At 39.0% G+C, this 19,271-nt stretch overlaps 1 long non-coding RNA gene across 1 annotated transcript in view; it reads right to left on the bottom strand.

Moving 5' to 3' along the window:
• Window positions 1-18,897, bottom strand: part of LOC133251725 (uncharacterized) — a 171,401-nt gene extending 152,504 nt beyond the window's left edge. The window contains exon 1 of the long non-coding RNA XR_009737759.1: window positions 18,754-18,897. This is a non-coding gene — a long non-coding RNA (uncharacterized LOC133251725). The remainder of the gene's footprint in view (window positions 1-18,753) is intronic.
• Window positions 18,898-19,271: the final 374 nt, after the last annotated feature.

Genomic DNA, 19,271 nt, shown 5'->3' with positions numbered 1-19,271 from the left:
TTAAAAGATATAACTGTACCTCTAGCCCACATACCCTCAACTGGGTCTTTTATTAAGTTTTGAAAGTGCTCCTGTTTCACTTTGTAGATGGTTCATCTACTACTTTTTGTTTCTTTTTATATCTCCCCCTTCACACACACATACACACACACACACACACACACACACACACACACACACACACAATTTGTGATGACAGCATTAAACAGATTTCCAGAAAACTACTTCAAAATGTTTATTTTCTAGCCCTATTGCAGCAAAAATTGAAATTAGGTTTTTCCTCTACTACGAACAAAGAAAGTAAAGGGAGCAGTGAACAGACAAGAGAAGAAACATAAATGGGTCTAAAAGAATTAATCGCTTATTTTACTGGTTACTAATCTGTAGAGTCTGTAAGTGGACTTGTACTCCTTGGTTTAATTATCACTCCCTGACGCTATGTAAATGACATCCTGCACCTACTGCCCCTTAACTTCATGCAAAATACATCCTGTACCTGGTGCTTACCTTCCCTGCTCTCCCTTGTAACAGACAGCCCTTGTAGCTTTTTAATTTCAGAAAGAAAGTCACAGGTTGATAAACCAGAAGCAGACCCAATAACCCTACTACCTGACACCAGCTCTGACTGTCTTGAAATAACACAAGAAGAAAAGAACACAAGACTCAGTACTTTGCTCCTTGTCAAATATCCCAGGCTGCGAGCCCCGCCTACGTGCTTCCCTCCATTTCCCCGTGGAGGGGGGCACAGCTCTCGAAGCGCTGGACTGCGATGTCTTCCCCCCACACCTGGCAGAGGAATAAAGTCATCTTTCTATTTCCTCCACACTCTGTCTTCATATTTCTATTTGCATCAGTAGACAGGGAGCCAAGATTTGGGCAACAGTCACACTAAGAGTAAAATTTCAGAGCCCAGCATAAAGTAATTTAGTAACTTTGTTTTCCTGTAAATATAATTAAAAAATCATATGGTTAAATTCCCACTTTTGCCCTAGAATCTTAAACCAAACCACTCCCATTTAATTGAAATGACTTTAGAGAAATAAACTTGTCAGCTACGTATAATCAGACACACAAAAAATAAGAATTCAGAGTTTTTAACCATTTGTGGTACAATATTATTATAGGGTATGTCCTCAGGAAATAATATGGGGTCGCACAGAGTCGGACACGACTGAAGCGACTTAGCAGCAGCAGCAAGAAATAATTGACAAAAAAAATGAAATGATCCACCCATTGACCAGAACTAGCAGAATTCTCTATGGAGCATTATGATACTGAGTACTGTTGTTAAAAATACTGGGATATAGGTAATTTCTATGATTTCAGTACTCCTATTAAATGGCCGCCCACCCCTCAAAAAAAGCTGCTACTCTTTGCTAATAAGGAAATCTCTGAGTTCGTGACAGTATTTGTGACAGAAATTGACATTCTCCTTGAGCTCTTAGGGCTTCCCTGGTGGCTCAGACGATAAAGAATCTGCCAGCAATGCAGGAGACCCATGTTGGATCCCTGGGTCAGGAAGATCCTCTGGAGAAGGGAATGGCTACCCAATCCAGTATCCTTGCCTGGAGCATCCCATGGGCAAAGGAGTCTGGTGGGCTACAGTCCATGGGGTTGCAGAGTCATACAGGAATGAGCAACTAACTTAACAAATTTGTAGTTCTTAATATTCTACAGTCCCCATTCCTACCTTGTCCAAGAGAACTGCTCATGCGGGCATGCGTGTGTGCTTAATCATGTCTGACTCTTTGCGACCCCATGGACTGTAGCCCACCAGGCTCCTCTGTCCATCCAATTTTCCAGGCAAGAATACTGGAGTGGGCAGTCATTTCCTGTTGCAGGGGATCTTCCCGACCCAGGATCAAACCTGCATTTCCTGCGATGGCAGGGGGATTCTTTCCCGCTGCGTCACCTGGGAAGCCCTGAGAACCGCTCACCCTATCAGACCTGTGTTGCCAGCTTTTGTGCTCAGGAATAACTGGGATGGATGCATTGGACCATCTTCAGCCCGGTCCATCTGAATACAGTGGACAGTAGCACACGACCTAGTATTTGAATCTGTCTCTAGAATCTTCCTTCCTGCTATTTCCTTTATACATAGAGAAGGGTATATATATATGAAGGCGGAAATGCACACGTGCACACACACACAAAAACACACAATTTTATCATTCTGCTAATCTCAGACAACAGAGCACCACATGCAAATATATAGGCAAGCCCAGCCCTCAGCCCAGTCAACTTCCAATTCCGCAGAGCCAGTCCCATTGGCTGCGGATTTAAGAGCTAGGTAGAATGGTAAGTGGACACTTCACCCATTTGCTCTTGTTTATCAATAATGAGATGATGAAAGAGAGGCTCCAAAAGAGGCTCCTGGTTACCGAGCAGAAGAGACGACAGCCCATATGGTGGAATGTGAAGGGCACCATTATTTGTGAGGGAACGAATACCTGCTGGAAGATAACTCACAGAATATCAGGGCAAGAGGGAACCTTAAATTTAACTGGTCCAGCTCACCATCTGATAGTTTAATTCCTTCTGGAATTCCCTGTCAGTAGTTGTTTACTATTTTCTTAAAAATCACCCATAAATTTGTAGGGACTGAAATTGAAATACGGCAGGTTTAAGATTAATGAGAGGTATAGAAGGTGAGACAATAAATTCCATGGTAAAAGGAGGGGAAAAGAAGAAAAGGTAATTTAGGGTAGAAAGACCAAGGAGTTAACTAGTTTCTGAGGGAGGCCTTATTCTCAGAAACTTCTAGGTGTGAGTTGAATTTGATACAAATTCGATCTCTTTGTTACTTCATTCTACACACATTACCAAATACCTAGTATTTGCTAGGATTTGGGGACACAGGAGCAATCAATGCATGGTTTCTTTTCCCCTTTAAGGAGCTTAGACTCTGGCTGAGACATGTGCTGCACACAAAATCGTCTTGCAATGGGAGTGGTAAGTGCTAAAGCGAAGTACTCACTCTTAGAGGAGTAGAATTCAGGGAGCTCTCTGTGGGGATGATTATACAGCAGATGTGATTACAGGAGCTGGAATATTTGAGAAGGACTTTGCTAGTGACCAAAGCAGATGGATGAGGTGAGTCAAGAGCCTGATGGAATCCCAAACAGTGTGTTCAGAGACAAAAAGTCCATGACATGATTAGCAAACAGTCAGACGTCAGACGTGGCTGCAGCTTGAGACGTATGGAGAAAAGACGGATGCTGCGAAGAGAGTAGAAACTCAACTAGGAAGGGTTCAGTACACTAAGGAAATTCAACCTGACTGAGCAAAAAATCTACTTCCTACTGTGGGGATTTGGGGATTCCAAGGTTAAATAAGCAGCAAAAAACAGGACCAAAGCAGTTACAGGAGACAGGGTCTTATGTTAGTTATCTACAACAGTGATTGGTCAGATAACTGAAAAAGTAGGAAATCAAGGAAAACACACGTAATACCTTAAATATTTCACTTTATGCCACATAAGACACAATCATTATCTACTACTTTTGATACAGGACAAGGTCTTTTCTTAATAAAGCATGGGTCTGATTCTAATCCCCCATCTTCCTTCTTCCACTACTCATACATATAAACCATAATATGTAATTCCTTAGTGTCTCTCAGACAGGAATTTATAAATGCCATCAGAAAAGCCTACATTATAATAACTTTACTCCAATTGTTTATATTTGGTTTGCTCACACCTCATTTGACGGCAGACACAGTATTTTGAGCAATTTACCTTTATCAAGCCTTTCGTAGAGCATTCTAATTAGTTATCATGGAAACACCTCTTTTCACACTCAGACTACATTAATTCACAGATTATCAAGCAAATTATGTAATTATAATAATCATTGACACAACTGGTTTGGGAATGCACGGTGGTAAGCATATAAGCCAGCTGATAGTGGAACAGTACAAACACACCAGACGAGCCGAGCAGGTCAGCAGACTGTTAGCCCTCCGTGCTCTGCAGGCCCCGGGCAGAGGACAGCATGCTGTGAACAGAATGGAGAGCGCCTGCTATCCTGGTGAACTGGTTAAGCGCACAAGGGAGAATAGAGAGTTTTCCTTGAAAACCACTTTCTTGCCGACCCTCCATATACATTTAGATATCTCAGAGACTGGACCAGGCTTGGCAATCGTATAGTCACTCTGGGAGAAACAGTAATTCCAAAGATGCTATGTGGCTAGGGATTTTCCAGACATCCTGGAAGTGCTTCATTCGACCCCTAAACATACAAAACATGACATTAGGGTTTAGTTCAGAGGACTCGTTGTCCAAAGGAGTTCAACGGAAAGTGATTCAGTTAAAATTTTTAAAAAAACATTTCTGTAGTATGCAAGGCAAGTAATCAGATTTCTAGGGAGGCAGAGACATCTAGGCAAGAGTTACTATTGCAGTACATAAAGACTTTGCCTCACTCCTGTGCCAACCTATTTTTGAAGTCAGGTTTATACCCCAGAGGACCACGGACTGGTAAAGAAGGCTTAAGTACTGAAACCTTAGACTTGATAAAGGCCACAGTTCGCATGTGTTCCAAGTCCAAACCCAACCACAATGACAACGCCTCACAATCTTAAAATGAACACCAGTGGAAGATTTTTGTGGAAGATATGACTTCATTATCCCCATAAACATTCTCACTAAGTGGCAACAAAGAATCCTAACCACAGAGAAGCTTTGTGACTTGTACATTAATGCACATCACTCTCGAAAGAGTATGAAATAAGAAGAACCCATATTTCAGATTCTTTAGGATCCATAATATTGTAACTCTTCAAGTTTTGTTCATTTTGGGGTTATTATGGAAAGTGTTTCAGTTAAGTTACAAAACAGACTAATATTCTTAAACCCTCCTATGGGAGGACATAGTTCATTTAAAACTAACCGGAGGGACTTCCCTGGTGGTCCAGTGGTTAAGAATCTGCCTCCTAATACAGGGAACACGGGTTCCATCCCTGGTCAGCGAACTAGGATCCCACATGTTGCAGGGAACTAAGCCTGCATGTCTCAACCACAGATCTCAAGAGTCACAACCAGAGAGAAGCCCACATGAGCCACAACAGAAGATTCCACATGCCTCGCAACTAAGACCAACACAGCTAATCAATATATGAATACTTTAAAAAATTAAAACTAACTTTGACAATTTTTCAGTTCAGTCACTCAGTCGTGTCCGGCTCTTTGCAATCCCATGGACTGCAACATGCCAGGCCCCCCTGTCCATCACCAACTCCTGGAGTTTACTCAAACTGATGTCCATTGAGTGGGTGATGCCATCCAATCATCTCATCCTCTGTTGTCCCCTTCTCCTCCCACCCCCAATCTTTCCCAGCATCAGGGTCTTTTCCAGTGAGTCAGATCTTTGCATCAGGTAGCCAAAGTATTGGAGTTTCAGCTTCAACATCAGTCCTTCCAATGAACACCCAGGACTGATTTCCTTTAGGATGGACTGGTTGGATCTCCTTGCAGTCAAAGGGACTCTCAAGAGTCTTCTCCAACACCACACTTCAAAAGCATCAATTCTTTGGTGCTCAGCTTTCTTTATAGTCCAACTCTCACATCCATATATGACAACTGGAAAAACCATAGCCTTGACTAGATGAACCTTTGTTAACAAAGTAGTGTCTCTACTTTTTAATATACTGTCTAGGTTGGTCATAACTTTAAAGAGTATATAAGAGAAAGCAAATTATATAGACATATATGTTTAAATATATAATATATAAAAACAGTATTTTCATATCCCTGTTTGAATGCAATAAAATTTAGGACAGCTAGTTTGTTGTATATAAAACATGATTATACCAAAAATAGCTTTTTAAATCAACTGAAGTAACCAGATAAATTACCAATAATTGTTCACAAAGTTAGGTGTAGCTGAATTACAAGGGGAAAAATTAAATTTGTCTCTCTATTCACTGTATTTATTTTAGTATTGGTTATAAACTACAATATACGGAGAACTCATAAATGACAGCACATACATATTTTAAACAGGTGTACAAGATGTGGCATTTATAACAAAAGTCCAGTGCCTGGTACACATACAGTTAGTGTTCCTGTTTTTCCATGAATATGCTGCCCTGAATATGATTTTATTACATATTTAACCTACTATAATACCTGTAACCAACAATAATCTATTAAAGATATAGAAACAGGATAACTGTACATTTGGATAAACACACTTCACCTGAAGGATCCTACATTTTTTGCACTTTCATCAGGCTTAGGGTAAATGAATATTTATCTAACATATTTTCCTTATAGCATACATGATTCTCTTATTGAAAACCTTCAAATAGGAATGCATATGACTTTGATTGAGTATATTAGTAAGTCATACGGTAATTATAAACTCACTAACGTGAATTTTTCCATATTCTAGAATTAGATAAGGAACAACACATCTTGGAAAATGATTAAATTTCACATGCTGAGTCACAAGTCAGTGATTTTGGTTTAAAAAAAATGCTTGCCATGATTCTTAAAATACTAATAAAACAACTACTTAACTTTCATGAGTAGGAGTATTTTAATTTTTTTTAAAGTAACCAAATTCAAACTAAAGTTTTCAGATATGAGCTGAAGCTCAGTTTAATGCCCTAATGCACAGGCTAGCTGTGAGACATTTTGAACAGGCACAGTTTTTTTCATTAAGGCGATGCCTCAGCCTAGTTCAGTTCTGACACACTTTAAATATTCAATAGCACAGACCAATATGCTGGTTATAAGTCATCTAGAAGTTAATGAATATCACCTTTACCCCTTCAAAGGCAGGAAATCTTTTAAAGTAGGCAGGAATGAGTTAATATTTCTGTTCCTCACAGGTGCTTGGAAATTTTAGCAGAAGCTTTTGGATATCTTTAGCCAGTCACAGAAACATCAGGTGATGAAAAGGAATTCTAACCATGGGAACTACCTTTGCAAAGTGAGCAAATTAGTTGAAGGAGCACAGGATTCCTGTCATGAATTAAGGAAAGGGTTTCAGTACACTCAATAGAGTGAAGCTAAATAAACAGGGGCTTAGAGTACGAACTATAAGTATGAAGAGACAATGGTTGCTAATTCTGAATCCCAAATTTTGGCAATGGTGAAAGGGAGGTGAGACCTTTGTACATTTGTGGTTATAGGGAAGAAAAGTTCGGAGGTAGAAAGATTGACGATGTTATAGGTTAGGTGTCCCCAGCCTCCAGACCACAGACTGGTAGATACCTCCTGTCAGGTCAGCAGCAGCAGTAGATTAGAAATAAAGTACACAATAAAAGTACTGTACTTGAATCATCTCTAAACCATTCCCCCAGCCCCCAGTCCATGGAAACGTGGTCTTCCACAAAATTGGTCCTGGGTGTCAAAAAGGTTGGGGACTGCTGCTCTAGATCATAAGTGAGCAGGGTCTCTGCGGAGCAAATGGATTGTCACTAGCCCTAAAAAAAGAAGACAAGGGCACACCTTCTTCAGACAAGGAAGGATGCAAGGAAGAAAGATGAGCAGGAAGGAGGGCAGATGGGCAAAGTCATGGCTAAAGTGGTGACCTCTGTCCTTCTTGCGAAACTTGCGGGTAAGATTATCTGACAGGACTGGGTCTGGTGAAATGAGATGAAAGGACTGAAGCAACAGAAACTGACGAAAAGTCTGGTTAGAAAAGTGATACATGAATAAAAAGTCTTGGTATTCACGGTGAGTTTAAAGGTAAATGAGAGGTCGCAGCAAGTCAAATCAACACAGCTGTTTGTTAGCCTGGGAGCATAAAACACAATAAATCGGCCAGGGGTGATCCAGACACAGCAGATCTGGCTATAGGTTTTAACTTACAATGTAAGATAGGATATTCAGTTCAGTTCAGTCGCTCAGTCGTGTCCGACTCTTTGAGACCCCATGAATCGCAGCACGCCAGGCCTCCCTGTCCATCACCAACTCCCGGAGTTCACTCAGACTCATGTCCATTGAGTCAGTGATGCCACCCAGCCATCTCATCCTCTGTCGTCCCCTTCTCCTCCTGCCCCCAATCCCTCCCAGCATCAGGGTCTTTTCCAATGAGTCAATTCTTCGCATGAGGTGGCCAAAGTACTGGAGTTTCAGCTTTAGAATCATTCCTTCCAAAGAAATCCCAGGGCTGATCTTCAGAATGGACTGGTTGCATCTCCTTGCAGTCCAAGGGACTCTCAAGAGTCTTCTCCAACACCACAGTTCAAAAGCATCAATTCTTCAGCACTCAGCTTTCTTCACAGTCCAACTCTCACATCTATACATGACCACTGGAAAAACCATAGCCTGGACTAGATGGACCTTGGTTGACAAAGTAATGTCTCTGCTTTTCAATATGCTATCTAGGTTGGTCATAACTTTTCTTCCAAGGAGTAAGCATCTTTTAATTTCATTGGAATGAAAACTGACCTTTTCCAGTCCTGTGGCCACTGCTGAGTTTTCCAAATTTGCTGGCATATTGAGTGCAGCACTTTCACAGCATCATCTTTCAGGATTTGAAATAGCTCCACTGGAATTTCATCACCTCCACTAGCTTTGTTCATAGTGAAAAGGCCCACTTGACTTCATATTCCATGATGTCTGGCTCTAGGTCAGTGATCACACCATTGTGATTATCTGGGTCGTGAAGATCTTTTTGTACAGTTCTGTGTATTCTTGCCATCTCTTCTTAATACCTTCTGCTTCTGTTAGGTCCATACCATTTCCGTCCTTTATTGAGCCCATCTTTGCATGAAATGTTCCCTTGGTATCTCTAATTTTCTTGAAGAGATCTCTAGTCTTTCCCATTCTGTTGTTTTCCTCTATTTCTTTGCATTGATCGCTGAGGAAAGATTTCTTATCTCTTCTTGCTATTCTTTGGAACTCTGCATTCAGATGCTTATATCTTTCCTTTTCTCCTTTGCTTTTAGCTTCTCTTCTTTTCACAGCTATTTGTAAGGCCATTTGGGGAAAAAAAAAAAAAAACGCTATTTGGAAAAGCTAGGGTATTAGGACTGTATAAAGGTGATTGATCAAAATTCTCACCTGAGCCAGGACTGAAGTGCAGGCAGAATGAACAGTGACTGAGGGAAATGAGAAGCTGGGCCATCAGAGGTGTCTATAGGACAGAACCCAGTCAACAAGCCGGGGAGAGGATCTAAAACACGGAGCGCAGCCATCTTACCATACAAGGGGCCGGCTGCCCTTTCTTCTTAATAATCTCCCCAGAGTCACGTAAACTCTAAAAAATGAATGAAATAATACAGGGACTTGTACTGAAACATAAACAACTGCTTACCACCATTTGGAGTCTCACTTTTTAGCTCGTAGAGCATTTGTTAGGAGACCTAACCTCACTAAAAAAGAGACGTGTCTGCTACCTTCCAAACAGTAGTGAGTAATTAACAGGCATCAAAACTCACAATACGCTGCAGGTAAGATTATTAACTCAGTTCTCTCCTTGTCTAATCTGCCTTCTGGGCATAAATCAGGCAGCTATGACACAGCTTTAACTGTCGTAGAACTCTACAATGCTATTTTAATAAGGTAAAGTGGAAGTGAAAGTGAAGTCACTCAGTCGTGTCCGACTCTTTGCGACCCCGCGGACTGTAGCCTACCAGGCTCCTCTGTCCATGGGATTCTCCAGGCAAGAATACTGGAGTGGGTTGCCATTTCCTTCTCCAGGGGATCTTCCTAATTCAGGGTTTGAACCTGGGTCTCCCGCATTGGAGGCAGACGCTTTAACCTCTGAGCCACCAGGGAAGCCTAGTTTATATCAATTCAGTAACATTCATTGAATGTCTACTATGTGCTGTTCATGCTGCTGCTGCTGCTGCTAAGTCACTTCAGTCGTGTCCTAGTCTGTGAGACCCCATAGACGGAAGCCCACCAGGCTCCCCCATCTCTGGGATTCTCCAGGCAAGAACACTGGAGTGGGTTGCCATTTCCTTCTCCAATGCATGAAAGTGAAAAGTAAAAGTGAAATCGCTCAGCCATATCCGACCCTCAGTGACCCCATGGACTGCAGCCTACCAGGCTCCTCCATCCATGGGATTTTCCAGGCAAGAGTACTGGAGTGGGGTGCCATTGCCTTCTTCAGCTGACCATGCTAGGAAATTCAAACATGCCTAATGCACAAAACTCCTTCGATACATGTATCTCCTTATAGATACTTCAAGACCAGTTGAGGGAAAAAGAAAAGGGGGGAAGGAGATCAGAAAAATGCAGTGGTGACATTTTCTTTCACTTTTTTCAGTGAGGGCTACAGTGGATATGAGAAAGGGAGCTATAAGCCAAAAAAAAAAAAAAAAACACATCAAAACCAGAAACCCAGTTGTAAAAAAGAGAGAGAAAGAATAAGGAATAAAATAGTCAAGCCACAGTTACACTATTAATTGAAAGGAGAAACATAAACAGCACAAAGAACAGTGCCAGCTTCAATGATAAAGAGGTTGCAGGTGAACAGGGTAATAAGCGAACTATACTGGCGGAAGAGTTCATGACTTTCAGCATCCAACCTGAAGAAAGTGATTGTTTGTACTCCAAGTATAATTTATATTATGGTTATTGAATATGTAATCAGTATTCATGGTGCTAGGGCGTTTGTGGATAAGAGATGTAACGAGCTGGAGGAAAATTATATTGCATTTTATACCCACATGATAAGTAAATAATTAATTAGTGGAATGTGCATATTCCCACAAGTCATTTCTGTATTAGGATGTTTTTGCTTGCAATGGAAAGAAAGTCAACTCAATTCATGAAATCTAAGAAAAAAATGGAGGAGGCACTAATTTGCCATTTTCTGTGACTGAAAATTTCAGAGTAGATGTTAGCTTCAGGCATGGCTGGACCCAGAGGCTCAAATGATATGATCAGTAGTTCATCATTTTCCTCAGTTTCATCATTTTCGGCTCAGTTTTGCTTTGAGGTGGCAGTAATTTAAGCATGACCTCTCTATATATTGTCTGAGCACTGACACTTCTAGTCTTGCATTATCCCTGTGAAAAGCAATCCCACAGAAATAAATAAATAAAACAGCTTCTTCATTCTAGGTCATGGCAGAGTTCTTCCTGGAACTGAATTGTGTGCATCCACCATCTTCATGTGCCAATCTCTGAACTGCAACGAGGAATAAAAAACCCACATGAGCTGCTCCTGACTCGCTAGGTTAGATTCAAATCAGCTAAACTGCATAAAGTAAAAGAAGGGAAGGTGGTTCCCAAAAGAAAAACTGAGTCACTGTTTTCAGAGTCACATTCTAAATCAATATTTCACAAGATAGGTTGGACGGGTGTAGCAGAATCTGGTGGATCAGAATTTATGATCATAAATGGGGAACACAGACAATAAGGGGAAGCATGGATTAAATGAAACTGAGGAACACAACTCTAATTTTGTTGTCTATGATGAGGATATAATCTATTTCATTTGTAAATCCAAACATGAAAGGTATGCTCTAAATCCAAGATATATATGTTATTTTCAAATCTAACTTCACCGAAAATAATAGGAACCTTTTGATATACTATCAACATACTTCCCCCTAAAAATTCCTTTCCACAAGAAAAGCATTCCCTCTAGTTATTCCCTATACTGTCTATCCTTTGTTAGAGCCGCATGTGATAAACATCCCCAGCACAAATAAATCACCTGTCATAAAACAAGGAGTGTGAGACAGAGGGAGATGTGTGCCCAAGCGTGTGTCAAGTCTTGTTTCAAGACTCCAACAATCCCCAAGCTTCAAACACCTGTTTTCCAACTCTGGATACTATTTGGAATATTATTAAGTACATCTAAATTTCTTTCAAAAGTAATATTTTAAGTATATTTACTGTAAAATAAATTTTGGGCTTTAAGACACTTGGAACCAAACTAAACTATATAGATTTTAATAAGTCTTTGTTGCATTGTTTTACATAAAAGACTCTGTCACACAAGAATCACACTGTTTATGCATTAACTTACTTCAGATAGAACTATATAATGTCATATGTTATTTAGAAAATGTATTAAATCATGCCTTTATGACTTTGGCCTATTTATGAAGATAAATCACTACAATTCTACTTGAGAACATTAAAAAAGAATAGTGTCTACCACAGCATTGCATATAAAGTGAAAATGAGGAGAAGGCATAAAATATGAAAGAAATGTTGTATAAATTCATCCACAATATGTAAAAAAAAAAAAAATTGAACATGTAATTACCTCAAAGAGCTGACTTTAAGTTTTCCATGTTGCATTCAGGAACACTAGGTCATTTTTAAAAATCATCATTTAAATTAAGGTCATGGAAAAGATGCATAGTAAAAAAATTCTAAAAAATGTTTGAGGAAGTGTGAATACTTGGGAATTTTAACACTGTTCTTTTGTGTTCTAATTCAGCTACTATTTTGACACCTATTTGAACATTTGACTGGGGACTTTTTTCACTTCTGGACGAACTTAATCGACGAAACTATCAGAAATAGAACCAAGTTAACTTTTAATAAGCTTAACATTATAAATCCATGTATGTACTTAAGATTTAGTTTGGGGATTCTTATTTCTCTTTATAGTCCTCTGTCAGTCACATTTCTTTCAAGCCAGGCTTTTTCTAATGATACACATATTGTTAAATTTTGGTTATTAATATATTTGCAAGAAGCTACTTCCTATTGACTTAATTTTAACTTTTGTTGGCTATCTTCCTCATTTTTTATGATCTGTTCGACTTAACACATTTGTCATCCTACTTAACAATCATGTACATCTTGATTCACATGCACCAAAAATCATCTAGTAAATTATTAATTTTTTTAACTGATAAAAATCAATTATTTCAAAGAAAATCAGCCCTACTTCTGAGGTTGAAATAGCACAACTTGTTCATGTGTGTTTTCTAATCCTAAGCAGACCCATCCACACTAAGAGACTGACACGTGATAGGGCACGTGGACTACGTTTTTTCTTTAATTATCCAAGACGGTACGCACTCACAGGAGGAAAAAACGGTGTCATTGTCTTCACCCAGTGGTAGGAGTAACTTTAAAGGTTCAAGTATTTTTCCTACATTTGAATTTCATTCTAACTCATGTATGCTTACAAGATTGCTTTTCCTTTTACAAACTTTCCCTTGGACAATTCTGAAAGGCTTCACTAGGGCTACAGTCTACGGGGCTGCAAAGAGTCAGTCTGAGGCAACTTAGCACAGCACAGCACATCCTTAAATAAATCTTCAATATCAAACCCTAATGCATTTGCAGTCACGTCTACCCTGTCTCAGGCTTCCCAAATGTCACTCGTCAGACCCCTTGCCAGGCCTTGTTTAGTTGTCTCTCACACACACTTTGTTGTTGAGTTGCTAAGCCATGCCCAACTCTTTTGCAAGCCCATGGACTGTAGCCCACCAGGCTCCTCTGTCCATGGGATTTCCCAGGCAAGAATACTGGAGTGGATTTGCCATTTTCGTCTCCAGGGAATCTTCCCAGTTGAACTCACATCTCCTGCATTTGCAGGCAGGTTCTTTACCACTGACACTTAACCTCTAATCAAGCTACAGTATTTTCTATCTTAAACAAAAATGATGAACACAATTTAACATTTTCTTGGGAACCCAGTCGTCAAATGACAGCTATTCAGTAGAGCATAATAGATCTGTGAAACAAACTGAAAGTCACCCAGTCATGTCCTACTCTTTGCAACCCCATGGACTATAGAGTCCATGGGATTCTCCAGGTCAGAATACTGGAGTGGGTAGCCTTTCCCTTCTCCAGGGGATCTTCTCCAACCCAGGGATCAAACCCAGGTCTCCCACATCGCCAGCGGACTCTTTACCAGCTGTAGGAGTGTGTATTCTACCTCTGCCTCATTTACCTGTGTGACCTCATACAAATGACTTATTTCTCTATGCCTCTGTTACATCATTTATAAAATGGAGTAAGCAGCAGTATGTATTCCATAGATTTCAGAAAGATCAGATAGGAAAGTTCACAAAAAGCATATCCTGGTTCATAGAAACGTCTCAGGAAGTTAAGGCCATTACAAGGACTCCCATTTTCATCGTCACCACTGTTATCTTATCACTAACACCCTTCTTACTGTCAGCAGCAGCAGCAGCATTTTTCTGGCTGTGCAGTGCTAGCCTCACAGGTCACAGAGCTTCTTCAGCCCGAGGCCTCCTTCACCTGCAGGTCGTCAGTGTCCTTCCAGCTGACCTGCAGGTAGCGCTCTAACTGCTCTTCCTCTTCTTTGAAAATGTCTTTGAAAGAGTACGAGTCAGGTAATCAGAAAATAACTTATTGGATTGTTAATAATCCAATAATAGAAACTCAAACAATGAAAGCTATGAGAGAATCTAAGAAGCCTTCCCATGAATACACTTCATGAGCTTTAGTACATGAGCATATATGTTGGCAACATACAAGCCTTATTTTTTTCATCTCTTGGTTTTAATGGATCCACATAGAGGAAGTGCAAAGATCCTTTACCTCCTTGATAAGTGGGGGGATAATTGCTTGTCTGCTTTGGTCCCCACTAGGCTCCAAATATTGTATATCAAACTCTTTCTGTAGTTGTAACTGAATTCCACTCATGCACAAAACAGCATTACTAAGTAGAAAAACTTCTTTAAAAAGTGAAATCTAGCTCTTTCCATTTCAGGGTTGTCTTAAGCAGAACAGTTGCTCTAGTTGATTCATAATAATCCATTTGTATCAACGAAGAAGTATTTTGTCCCCCTGAACCAAGGAGATGGAGAAGGAAATGGCAACCCACTCCAGTATTCTTGCCTGGAGAATCCCAGGGACAGAGGAGCCTGGTGGGCTGCTGTCCATAGGGTCACACAGAGTTGGACACGACTGAAGTAACTTAGCATGCATGCATGCATTGGAGAAGGAAATGGCAACCCACTCCAGTGTTCTTGCCTGGAGAATCCCAGGGACGGGGGAGCCTGGTGGGCTGCCATCTATGGGGTCGCACAGACTCAGACACGACTGAAGCGACTTAGCAGCAGCAGCAGCAGCAGCATCAGAACCAAGAAGATAGAGGATAAAGCCGTGGAGAACCAAACTTAGGAGTGATTGCTTTTCTGTGTAGATATACTGGCTCAAAATTCCAAAATGATGAAAAAGGTTCTTGAAAAATATCAGTCTCAGGAGTTTTCAGGCTATTTCAACATCAATTCCTGAAAAAATTTTCCTTTTATGTCTTTGAACAAGCTCTAATCTTTCAAGTATCACTAATTCACATACACATCACATACAAAAACTAGCTATTTAATAAGAGCAGGCATGATAGAGAAGCATCTTGCAAACAAGATAGAAAATGCCTTCTTTCAACTATTCTCAAGTTTCCCTCCAAGGTAACCAAATTAACAATAACTTCATGCAGCATTTTTGAAATTTTACATGTATTTGGGGGTAACAAGAAGAATGCTTTTTTATGAACAGTTTAATAAAGGTGTATGTATATTTCTTTTTTCTTTCCTTTTAAATATTCAGTGCAATTCTACTTAGTGTACATCATAATTTAAAACACTGGCAGCTGTTTTAATGCCTGCAAAATCTTTTTAAAGCCACAAATTAAGAAAAAAACGTACTTATGTATTCAAATGGATGAAAAAATTTTCAGTGAAATATAGGGATTAAATTCTTGTTGACATTCATTAAGTAAAATCTCATTTCAAAAATAATATGTTATTACTGATTTCTGCATACTATGGTTGTTATGTTTAAGATCTAAACTATTTTTTCCTCTTGAGTTGTTGGCAATTATCATTTTCGCAACTTGTTTCTTTATGCTAGAAGAATTATACCAGATTTCTTAGCTTTGCCTGAGCTATCTTGAAACCAACTCACCTTTTCTTTTAATGCTACTCCAAAAATACAGTAGATCTAAACATGTAAAATATATATATATCCAGGGTAAAAATGTAAGGTTAGGTGAATATTAAACAACCAGAGTTATATAGAGGGGCAGCTGCATTTGTAAATGTTCTGAGATTTTTTTTCCCCTTATTGTCCAGTGTGAGAATGTTTATATTAATATTCTAGGAATAATAAATCAAAAAAAGGAAAAAATGAGAGAAAATGCCTAAATTTATACCATAATATCGAGGAACATGGAGGAATGATAACAAGCATGTGTGATAGGTAAAATAAACTAAATCCTTACCTTTACTCATGAAAAGTCAATTAAATAATGTCTTAAAATGAAGCACAATATACAGACGTTCTTTAAAGATAATGGAGGCAGACACCAAAGGAATCAGTTTGAGTCATTTCAAACTGAATAAGATGAACTATGTGAGAATGTGAATTAATGATCAGTGTTGGCTAGACAGAGAAAAATCTAGTTAGATGATCTAAGTTTTTTTCTTATAGAAAACAAACAGAAGATGCTTTACAATAGGTTAGCAATCCAAATCACTAATAACAAATAAGTGTTTTGCAGGCAAACTAAACATTTCCATTGGGTTCATAAAACCCAGAGTTAGAAGTTCTTTGCAAATGAAATAACAGCACTTCTTGCTTAGCTCAGCTATATACAAGGCATTTTTTGTCAAAGTAGTAATTCAAACCACTCGGTAGTTTTGTTGCATTTCACACCACAGGTGCAATTTCACAAAGGGTTAAGCTCTCATTTATCACTTAGACAGATATTGGACAGGTGAGCCAGTCATCATGAATGGATCATAAATGTATAATCATATGAGTCATGTGAAAAATAATGTAGCTATGGATCATGTGATATTCATCCTGGGCATTCAACTGGGTACAAGACCAGTAAGTACTGACTGAACACTCTTACCCTCATTTTTTGAATGCTTCACCGACCTCCTCAGAACATATTTTCTTCTAGGGTTCACAAAACTATTTCTCATCTTCTGTTAAGTCCTATTCCCCACTCTTACCCCCTAGCCTTCTGATCCTATTTAAGTGCTACCTTCCACTACCCCCAACACTTCACGATTATTCATAATCTAGAATCACATCTTTCGTGAGATTTCTTGATACATCTATAACCAGCCTGTTTTTACTTCTCCGAAACCCTTTAGACTTTTTCACTTTTTCAGTCCCTTTTCTAAAAGTCAAGCACCTGATTTGAGCTCCACAGCCTCCTAGAGGTTAGAGTCTACAAATAATTGAGGCTTTAGAGCAAGGAAGTGCTAATTAATAGACTTTATTCTAGATGAAGTCTTTAGGAGGCTGGGGGGAAGAGGGGAAGGTAAGATAAAGGTCTAAGTTGTAGCTGAGATAACAGAGAAAGAAAAGGTGGAATATTTACTAATGCTCTCTATATATTGGTTTCAGAAAAAGACTTTTCTATCCATGTAAAAATGGCTATATTTTCCTCGCATTTTTTACTTTCATTAAGAATGTTAAGTGTGGGACCTACATATGACTTGGTAGTCGCGTGATTTCTATTTGTGAGGAAAGTTTTGACCTTGCAAGAATTAGAACTTTATAACCTGAATTTACTTTGTCCTCTAGCAGGAAAAAAGAACACATTACCACAACAGACCTCTTGAGTATCATTTTCAAACTAATGCATTCATTTTCCAACAAAGAGCAAAGGATAAACAATTAAACATAACATGTAACAGAACTCTTATCCACCTGCCAACAATTAAACCCAGTAATTAAAAATTGTAGGAGAATACACATAAGCATATCCTCAGCATATCCTCTGACCACGGTCAAAGAGGGGAAAAATCTTTCCTTACATGTTCCCTTTCCTACTTCCCAGGCAGCTTTTCTTGATATTAAACAGACACGAGACTCTGTCAACTGTGTTTCACTTTTTGAAAATAGAAAAAAAGAGGGAAATCCCATCTTTTTCCCTCGGGAGGACTATTATATACAGATGAATGTATTTTGTTATTTAGTTTAATAAATGCAGCGTTCAGAACAGATGTTAAAGCTTGAAATTGTCCAGAGAAAGGAACAGCTCAGGTGGCAATAATGCAGCCTTCTCACCTGCTGTGCTTTCTGCTTTGTCTTTGGAAGAGCTACTTTCACAGGTGAAACAGTATTACAGTATTTATAGCCACTCAAGTCCTCACCACTGGACTGAAGCTGCCAAGCAGGGTGCTAATTAGTACCAGGAGTGGACGTGGCGATGCCGGTTTTATGACACAGTCATCTGGCCAGTAAATTGGACAAAGAGAAACAGCACATTTACAGGAGCACTGCAAATTCCACCATGCAATGGTAAGGGGTGACTGTGAGGATCTGTTTTCTAAAAAAAAAAAAGATGGATTTTTCTCAAAACCAGCCTATTTGGCCTTTCCATGGCTATGCTTTTCTGTGAATTTTCTAATGCACTACTTAAATCACCATAATCTGAAAGGATTTCTTTAGAATACATCTGTGAATAATGGTATGCATGGGATACTTGAATATTTGTCCTCTGAGTATTATAGTTTATAAAACAATAAATCTCACTGTAAACAACAAACTGTTTTTGCAAACTAGAGAGCAGTAAAACTGTAAAATCAAATCAAATAATAATTATTTTAGCATCATTAATAAAATTCGTTATACATTATTGTATAAATTTTAAGCAGCTTTATTTAGTTTAAAACAAATCTGCAGTTTATAAATGTGGCCAGTACATTGCCTTCATTGATTTGGGATCTATAGTAGCTGTGATAAAAGGAAAGTATGATATTAAATATAATGGAGGAAATTAATTCATTACTAGGAAAGTTTCATTAACACTTCAAAGTATGTTATTGTGGTTAAGAACAAGAACTTTCAGCTCCAATAGATTTGAGGCTAATTTCACACACTTACTGTGCCATTTGGGCTTCCCTGGTGGCTCAGTTGGTAAAGAATCTGCCTGCAGTGCAGGAGACCTGGGTTCAATCCCTGGGTCAGGAAGATCCGCTGGGAGAAGGAAATGGCAACCCAGTTTAGTATTCTTTCCTGGAGAATTCCATGGACAGAGGAGCCTGGTGGGCCACTGTCCATGGGATAACAAAGAATCGGACACAACTGAGTGATACGGTTTTTAATCAATTACTAAGGTAATTGCTCTAAGCCTCACTTTCCCCATTTATAACACCTACTTTTGGGGGTTTGTGAAAGTAAATGAGAAAATATATAAAGCAATCAGTAGAGCTCCTGATGCACTATAATTTTTATTAAATAATAGATATTATTAAAACTATGAACGGCTGTAATGAAGTCACAATGCTTTCTCCATTGTTTCATCTTTTGAATGTAAGGTTTCAAGTTTATCCCTGGTTATTTTAAGATTAAATGATATTAAACATATTAAACATTAAAGATATTAAACATGACAATATATG

This window comes from Bos javanicus, chromosome 7 (assembly GCF_032452875.1).
Source record: "Bos javanicus breed banteng chromosome 7, ARS-OSU_banteng_1.0, whole genome shotgun sequence".
In the NCBI taxonomy this organism is placed as follows: domain Eukaryota; kingdom Metazoa; phylum Chordata; class Mammalia; order Artiodactyla; family Bovidae; genus Bos; species Bos javanicus.
This window is presented reverse-complemented; position numbering and strand designations above follow the sequence as displayed.